Raw genomic sequence first — 8,814 nt, 5'->3', positions numbered from 1 at the left:
AAGATTGAAGAGAACATATGTGCAGATGTGTAGGGCAGTTATGTGTCCTCTCGTGCAGTGTTCATTTGCATAACCGAGAGCAGCAATCATTTCAACCTCTGCCCTCACATATTGGACAACGCCATACTCTTGAATCTGCGTTTCCCTTGATTTATCGATAGGCCTAAGGAAGGAAAGCCCGGGCACGATAAGCGGTTACTCGATTTAATTTGTTTTTTCTATTCAAATGGTCATAAAAGTTTGAATTGTTTGACCATTGAAATATTTTATGGTCACCTACAAATATACATCACATTCAGTTTTTCGTTTTCCTTCTAAAACCTTTATATTAGTCCTCATTTTGCATAAGACGAAACTAAGATATTATTATCTACCGTGCAACGTTTTTCCTTAACGGTAGGCAGGGGGTGGTAGCTCCCCCAATTATCCTTTAAATGCTGAGTAAAGGATGAACCTCAGAGCAAGTAACGTCCACATCATTCAAATTTACACAAAGGCGCAACATAGCTCACGTAATCACCCCTCCACATACTGTATCCTCACCTTCCAAGCAGTTTCTTCTTCTGTTCCAACATAATTTACCAATCCATGATCTTAGCCTTTCTCCCACCACTTCCGTGTTATACACCCTTCACCTCCATTTTTCCAAGTCTCACATCCATTTATTACTTTTTCCTTGATACAAGTATTTTATGAGGGTTCTGGGGCAGTCTTGACACATTGTGCTGTCTGGAAGGGTCTCGGAGGGTAATATCAAAGCTTTTTCTTAGGTTTTCAGGATTACATACATACTTCATTTTTATTATCAAAATAGTTTAACCATACCACTGAGCTGACTATCAGATCTCTCAGGGCTGGTCCGAAGGATTAGGATGAAATGCCAGGTCTAGGCCACAGGCCAAGAACTGGGACCAAATAAGTCATTCGCGTGGTGATGAATGAAAGAAAAGGAAATTTAAAAGACAGTTCACATCGACGATTTGAAATGCCTTTCTTCATTTGCATTAGAGCCAGACTTCTTTACACAAGAATCTCAAATACCTCCATAAAATCCAACTTTGATTTCCAGCATGACTCCTCTTCTCTTTCAATCCTTTCAGTATACTCTCTGTCATTCCTTGCTTCAGCTATTTTGTGACTAACTTCTTCTCACCCTCCTATTACTCGTTACATTTACTACCAAATTCCATCGCCCTGGTTTACAGTTACCTTCGTAACTTTACTCTAGCTCAAATTCATTTATAACTTTCTCCCTTTACCCCTTTTAAAACTTGCTGTATTTCTTCACCACTATCCCCTATCATTACTGCATTCACTTGCAAACATCAGTAAACCCACATTACATTCATGAAAATTTTTTCTTATCCTACAAATTTCCATTTTCAACTGACATTTTCTGATTTCTTATATGCCTCCATTCATAAGGATATTCCACAGCCAAGAGATGACACTGTTTTAGATGCACCAGTATTCCTAACTAGTCTCTCTCTTACATTCATTCTAACACAGCAACAATTTTAATCGCTCTCAACAAATTACTTCAACATCAACCACACTGCGTCTCTATCAACTTTAATGTAGGCTTTTTCAAGGCAAATTTTGACACATACGATTTTCTCCTTTTGCTGTCAAACTTTTCTGATAATTGTTTCATAATTAACACTTGCTCTCCTTAACCTTTTTCCTTGTCTAAACTGTCGCTGCTCTAGCCTTATCAATCCTTATTTCACCTCTTTTACTTTCTCTTTCAAACTCCTGTGACACACCTTCCCTAGTATACTACGTAATGTATGTCCCTACATTTCTTATGTGTACCTCTATTACCTTTACTCTGACCAAAAGGAACAAACTTTCTTCTAGCCCATTTCTCTCATCCAAATATTGCTTAGGTACCGTGGTGGGCCATTGCATTTATAGTAAAGCACAGATTAATCACAAAATCATATACACTGTTTTCAATTGAATATGTATCCAGAAACATTAAGGAATTAAAAATTGCAGAGTTAACTGCATATGGGCCGTCGTATTTACATAGGTTCTGTGAATATGACCAACAGACAAAGTCCTGCATTAGTAACCTTGGCTTACATTATTCATACAACAAAATTTTAAATAATACGCTTGTTCCTATTGGAAAAATGACAAATTCTTTGATTAAGAGTTGGGAGGACGTAACCATAACTTACAATAAGTAATTGGTGCTTCATTAAAACAATGCACAAACTAAGTCTAACCAACAGGGTTCACAAGCAATGGGGCAAATACCATTCCCAGCAATATCCTTTTCAAAGAGAAGTTTCGGATTAACATCGGTACCGAGGGAACGCTCCAGTAATGTCTACTATCAGTGCAGAATGGAGATGCAGCTCGAAAAGATTCAAAAGAATGGATTACTCCCATGGAAGGACTTGAAGTACTGTTGTTTTAAGCAAACAATGTACCTGATTTAAAATATATAATTTTACCAATAATGGTCAAACGCTTTCATTATGGAAGTAGTTTCTTTAATTTCTTTGAGGTCAATTAATTCCTCCCAAGCTCTATGGTAATTAAGTAAAAAATGCTATGAAAGATTGACAGCAATCAGCATGAACAATTCCCTATAAAGATGTCATTTCCCAGCCTTATACGCTAAGTAACGTTATGCACAAGATCTGTTAAGCCTAACTACCTTATCCATAATCCATACATTATGGGTAAAATCATCCCGTTATAATACATTAACTGCAGTGATAATTACAATTTCGGCCAGAGTAAAACATTGGGATACATTGTGCGTACAATATAAATTCTACAAGAATACGAATAATGTTTGGATTTGTTGCCAAGCTTCTGAAATACAAATTCTTTAGGGATTATTCTGATCTACTCTGCTCCTTTTCGACTTTGCGCTGAGTTTTCCTATTGTATTTCTGTCGATCACTAAAAAGAGGAGTCAAATCAGAATTGAACAATGAATTCAACGGAAGGGATCAGTATTGGTATGGTCGGCTAGTAACCTCATTCCAAAAAATCAATTGTTAGCAACTTTCAAGAGACCTTCAGAGCCTGGTTTGAGCAACAGAAAGTTACAATTAGCTCGGAAAGGTAACAGAACGAATGAGTATGAATACGATTAAACACGGTAAAATGTTCATTACAAAAAATGTCAGAACAAAAAGTTGATAGGAACGATTACTCTCCTGACCGAAAATGCATTAATCTATTTTTCTGCACATAGGCGCGGGTCCTTTGCCTACTTCGGCCTTTAAGAGCAACGATTTCATCACTGAACCTCAGGGAAGAGCAGTATGAAATAAACCCAAATACTCTCATAGCATTCGAACCTCATCAAGCCTCCTGCCGCTTGCACCAAGTTGCTGCGATCTCTTGCAAGTTTGGGTAACGGTATTTTACAGGGCAGGGCGATAAACCCACGCCCAACAGACTTCTTGTATCGGGGTTTGGGGCCACTCAGTGTGCATAAATTCTCACGGCATTGTTAAATCGACTCACATTCAGGCGGGAATAATCGTCTGCAAGTTTAATGCTGTATTCCCGGAGGAATACCTACCTAAATACGATTCTTCCCTTAAAAGACGAAGATCGGAGAAACAGAAAAAGACTAAGATCAAAGAAAAGATAGATTAAGACGAAAGCCAAAGAAACAGAAAGATGAAGAAAAATTGGAAACTCTTCGAATGAAAGGGAGGTGATAAACATCGAGGAATGGAAAAAACACTGGGGGCGTTTTTCAAATCTCCCAAGGTGAAACAGAAATAACAAAAGCAATACCGCTACGACTTCAATCGCTGCTTCGATGTTTATTAAAAGTGCTGTTAATATTGGTATCAATAATAACTGTCCAAAATATAATTTATTTTTTGAAAGATAACAAATTACCTTTACAAACAGGACCATTAAAAGTAATGTATTATCGATAACTCCCACCTACAACATCAAGAACACTATTAACAATAGCTTAGAATGCTGTTATGATATGAACAACATCATTTTATATTCAAGACGTGTCAGCATCAAAAGCATCATCATACCAAAAAAAAAAAAAGATAAATCAACATAACCGATCATTTATTACAACTATCCTGAAAAGACGTCTTCAGAATAGTCACAGATTATTAGGTTAAAACACCCTCGCCAGATTATTAAGATGATTGACGCTCTCGTGACTTTACCTAAATCATTCTAATGGAAAAATATATGACAAGTTTTTAATAACTCCAAGGAATAAACTTTCATTAATCGAAAGACCTGTGAGAGATGAAGAGAACTGGGGGAGGAAGTCGTTGTCCCGAATTTGTTGTTTGGCCCTCCTGGACCGTTGCCAGCAACAAAGGGACAAATCTCTCTCTCTCTCTCTCTCTCTCTCTCTCTCTCTCTCTCTCTCTCTCTCTCTCTCTCTAAAATCCACAGCCCTCAACATTATGCAAACAATCCTATTGATGGCTGTCCCAACATTAATTTACATTCCAACCAATGGTATACAATGAGGAAAAGAAACACGATGCGTCACCCTCATACGAAAAATCCCTTTTTCTAAAATTTACGCAGATTTTATGGTGGGGAGATGAAAAGGATATTATGCCTAAGCAGGACCCTTCATAATGCAATAAAAAACGCTGGAAACAGGAATGGTGATCACCTTGATATATTAAAATCCGGGTATTAGCAAGATTAACGTTCTATGTAGCAGGCGTTACCCATCATTAAAATCACAATATATATATATATATATATATATATATATATATATATATATATATATATATATATATATATATATGATAAATAAAATAAATAAAACGTCAAAACATCGACACGACATGCAACGGCAGCTATCTTGTAGTACATTAGGCATCCGATTTCTAAAACCAATCAAATAAAGGAAAAAATAATTAACTATTAAATAATAAAAAAATAAAAGGTTCCATATTAACCACACACGACATAGTCCAATTATACCATCAGACAACCCACATCAAAGCAACCAGTTTATAAGTGAGCCCATGCATAACCTACTTCCTCCGTGATAAGCTTTTTGTACTTGTCTCATATTCGGCAAAATCATTATCTCTTAATCTTAATGACCTCAATACGAGGCTTGGTTCTACAGATTCAAATCGATTAAAACGTGCGACGGAGGTCTTCCTTCATTTATTTAATTTATTAATGAGCTGGAAACGAAAAACAGAACAAAGTAAGGCATATCCGACTCCTTATGTTCTCGTAGAACACACTGTTATTGACGTGGTGATTCATAACCACCAGAGGTCAAAGGCAATGTTGCTGAAAATGAACGCATATAACCTAAAGAATCTACCCTCTTATACAACAGTGGCCGAGCAGTTTTTTTTTTTTTTAATCAGATCCCCAGAATATTGTGCTTTGGGCTCTACTCACTCATTATTTTTTATTTCATCATTTTCATTATCATCTGATCTGAAACAGAGAGAGAGAGAGAGAGAGAGAGAGAGAGAGAGAGAGAGAGAGAGAGAGAGAGAGAGAGAGAGAGAGAGAGAAATTGTCATTACTGGGCATGTTTCATTACCTGGAATCTTAACTTGCCTTAAACATCGCTGACACATATGAAGAATCAATGAAAGAAAGATTAGTTACTGTGTTAATTTTAAAATACTCTAATCATGGTAATAATGTTTTAAAATAGATGAGACTATTCATATCCGACTCCTCTTCTCTTCTCTTAGTAGAGGTCTGTATCGAGTATCAAACATTACCGTAGTCCTTTAATTTAATGTCTAAGTACATTATCTTTAATATTCTAAAAGTAGCCTTAAGTCTAAATTGATCTGTCGCTTGGGTCCTTTTTCCTACAAAATCCATTGCATGCCTTTGTTGATTTAACCAGTGAATTACATGCCTAGTCGACTGTGCTGGATCTCTGTCTGATTGGAAATGGGCTAACAAAATTGATTATAACTATGAAAATAGAAATTCCGTATGTATAGAAGTGTGCAATTCCTTTACCTCTAAATAGGACATAAATTAAAGGTATTTGCTATCAGTACTTTCTCCATTATGGGTAATGCTTTCTCTCTACAAGTGACCTCATTCATTGCAAGGCAGCCTCTCTTGTGTCTGTCTGCATGCTACAAAGTACAGCAACACCAGAATGAATCTGGTGAATTTCTTACCTAAATTTGTCCACAAAGCTTTAAGAAACACTATGGCAATAGATAATATTCATCTGCATAAAAATTTCGACAGTAATTTGGCTACAGAAAAAAACTTTATTCTTGCGTTCTCTACTGAACTAACTACCGTAAACTATTTTAATATATTTTTTTTAAGAGTTGCCTTTTTAATTCTTACATTATTTACGCCTTGCAATTTTCCACTTGAAATTTCGGTCATTTATATGCAAGGGAGTATAGAAGAAAAACAAAGTTAGTCGACCCACTTTGTTCACTTTGTTTTCTAAGCAAACTTTCGACAACAGGTTTGAGACTAGCTTAAATATTTACCAAGAATCAACTCCCCTGGCCACAAACAAACACCCAGCAAGAACTAGACTGCTTTCCTGGAATGACATCTGGAGATTAAGAATTCCTTAATCTGTTGTTATGACCAGTCCGCCATAATCGCTTATCTTTTCATTCTGGAATTCTTCGCTTGTTTATGTTACCAGCGTCTGAAAATTTTTTTACTTTAAGCGGCAATCTTGTTATTTATTACATGAGGGAGAAAACCTCTGTCTTTTCTATTTTGAAACTAAGGTGAGAACTCTTATAATTTTATATATATATATATATATATATATATATATATATATATATATATATATGTATATATTATATTATATATATCTAATTATAATATATATCTAAATATATATAATATATATCTATATATATACAGTGTATATATATATATATATATATATATATATATATATATATATATATATATATATATATATATATATATATATATATATATATATACATAATGTAAGCGTGTTTATATATTACATCTCTCTCTCTCTCTCTCTCTCTCTCTCTCTCTATATATATATATATATATATATATATATATATATATATATAAAAATATATATATATATATATATATATATATATATATATATAAATATAATATACATATAGAGGTTACGGTGAAAGGGATGTATCAAGAGTATTTTAAGATGGGTCGGTCATAAGGAAAGAATGAACGATGATAGGCTGGAGAAAATGTTTGCATAATTCTGACGTTTTTTGAGGAAGAAGGTGGAGAGGATGACCTAGAAAGGTTAGGATAGATAGTAAGAAAGAGGCATTAGAAAGGAAGGGTCTTAACATCCAGGAAGCGAAAGAATATCTGCAATGTAGGAGTGAATGTGAAGGGAGTTCCAGAGTGGCAAAGTTTTTGCTGTACAAGCAGGAGTAAAAGTAATTAGATTTAAGTTGTTATATTCCAGGAGCTATCCCTTGTTGAAAGAAGAGGCTCAATGTAATTATATACATATACATACATACATTATTATGTATATAAATATATATATATATATATATATATATATATATATATATATATATATATATATATATATATATATATATACATATATATATATATATATATAAGATTATAACAGAACAAATCCTAACAATAACTAGACTCATATGCATAAGATTCAAAACACATCTGCTCCTCCAGTTACAAAATGTTCCAAGAGAAACGGAAGAAACAAACTCCATGAGTTTAAAGCATAAGAGTTAGACCACACTTACTGTTTTCCTCGTCTTTCCTCCTATTCCTTTACGAGTGCATTAATTAAGGGCATCAAATGTCCCGTCCCGGCCTTCACATAAAAGAAAGAAGGCAGACAAAGACAATAACGGATCATGATTTCTGTAAAGTATCTACGACATAACAGAAAACGGCCTCTCGGAGTCGTGTTTATGAAAACTATCATTTATAACAAGATAAAATTAAAAAAAAAATTATTTATAGTAAAAGAAAAGACTTTCTATAACAACAAAAAATCAACAATAATAAGAGTCAGAAAATTATCATTATCGGATATGATCGTACTACTGTAGGCTACTGTCCTTCGCACAACCCCTGGGAGCACAGTACCTGATAGTGTCAGTTGGGCTCCTGGTTGGAATCAGAAGAGTTAGAATTCCAGACCTGTTTAGATGTCAACTACGAAAAGAGAGGCTGAAGATGAGTGGGGATTTATGGAAGATAAAGTACAGGAAAAACATGAATGGCGGAATTTCACTGACCCTTTACGTAACGCGACGTTGAAAGCAATAATGAAGATGACTGTAAAGCAGTTAAAGCAATACAATGACTCGCATTTCGGCTCTTGTCGTAGGATTAAAAAAAATGACAATGTGAGGAGAATATTATATCCGAAAGAAAAAACTAAAAGATGGTCTATCATCCTGAGGGAGATAAAAAATAATCAATAAAAACACTCACCTAAGGCAAGTTAATGATGTGCGATTTGAACAGGAATGCTATATGTAGGAATGTTAACACGAACGCTATATGAGACTACCCTGAAAAATAATAAAAAAAAAAAAAACCGTGAGACACATGTTATTATCAAACAAAATTCAGACAGCATTTTGAGTTTCGGTTTTTCAAATGTACATTTTTACTTAATATTTCACAAACCATTCACAACTTTCCAATCCTGAATTATGGTTTGAAAAATATGGACCGTGAAACATCTAAATCCTCTGACGAAACTTTGACAACCAGAAGGCCATAAAATTTATTCAAATGCCATTCAGCACTTAGCTTTAAGTTACTCAAAATAGAATATAGAACAGATATGAAAAC

The 8,814-nt window shown here is 34.5% G+C and overlaps 1 protein-coding gene across 1 annotated transcript in view; it reads right to left on the bottom strand.

Annotated features, from left to right (window-relative positions):
* The window catches only part of LOC136847441 (uncharacterized), a 761,967-nt gene extending 753,437 nt beyond the window's left edge, over positions 1 to 8,530 (bottom strand). The window contains exon 1 of the mRNA XM_067119137.1: positions 8,449 to 8,530. The gene's annotated coding sequence lies outside the window, so the exon portion shown is untranslated. The remainder of the gene's footprint in view (positions 1 to 8,448) is intronic.
* Positions 8,531 to 8,814: the final 284 nt, after the last annotated feature.

This window comes from Macrobrachium rosenbergii, chromosome 16 (assembly GCF_040412425.1).
Source record: "Macrobrachium rosenbergii isolate ZJJX-2024 chromosome 16, ASM4041242v1, whole genome shotgun sequence".
NCBI classification, from domain to species: Eukaryota; Metazoa; Arthropoda; class Malacostraca; order Decapoda; family Palaemonidae; genus Macrobrachium; species Macrobrachium rosenbergii.
The sequence above is the reverse complement of the archived record's forward strand: the minus strand, read 5'-3'. Positions and strand labels throughout refer to the sequence as shown.